Consider the following 251-nt stretch of genomic DNA (forward strand, 5'->3'; position numbering starts at 1 on the left):
AAAAAAAAAAAAAAAAAAAAAAAATTTCTCAGGCCATCCCACCTGAGACTGCATCCCCTTGCCCTGTGTGGTGGCACATGCTGGTAATCCCAGCACTCTGGAGGCTGAGGCAGGAAGGTCACTGCAAGTTCAAGGCCAGCCTGAAATAGTGAGATCCTGTCTCAAAAAAAAAAAGTTTGGGGATGTAGTTCAGTGCTAAGGCTCAATATTGAAAGGAAGGAAAAAAAAAAAAAAAAAAAAAAAAAAAAATC

General features: G+C 39.4%; 1 protein-coding gene across 4 annotated transcripts in view; it reads right to left on the reverse strand.

The window, feature by feature from the left end:
• Rab19 (RAB19, member RAS oncogene family) overlaps positions 1-251 on the reverse strand; it is a 9,486-nt gene that overhangs the window by 4,780 nt on the left and 4,455 nt on the right. The gene's annotated exons all lie outside the window — the stretch shown is intronic.

This window comes from Fukomys damarensis, unplaced genomic scaffold (assembly GCF_012274545.1).
Source record: "Fukomys damarensis isolate Sample0158 unplaced genomic scaffold, DMR_v1.0_HiC HiC_scaffold_16, whole genome shotgun sequence".
NCBI classification, from domain to species: domain Eukaryota; kingdom Metazoa; phylum Chordata; class Mammalia; order Rodentia; family Bathyergidae; genus Fukomys; species Fukomys damarensis.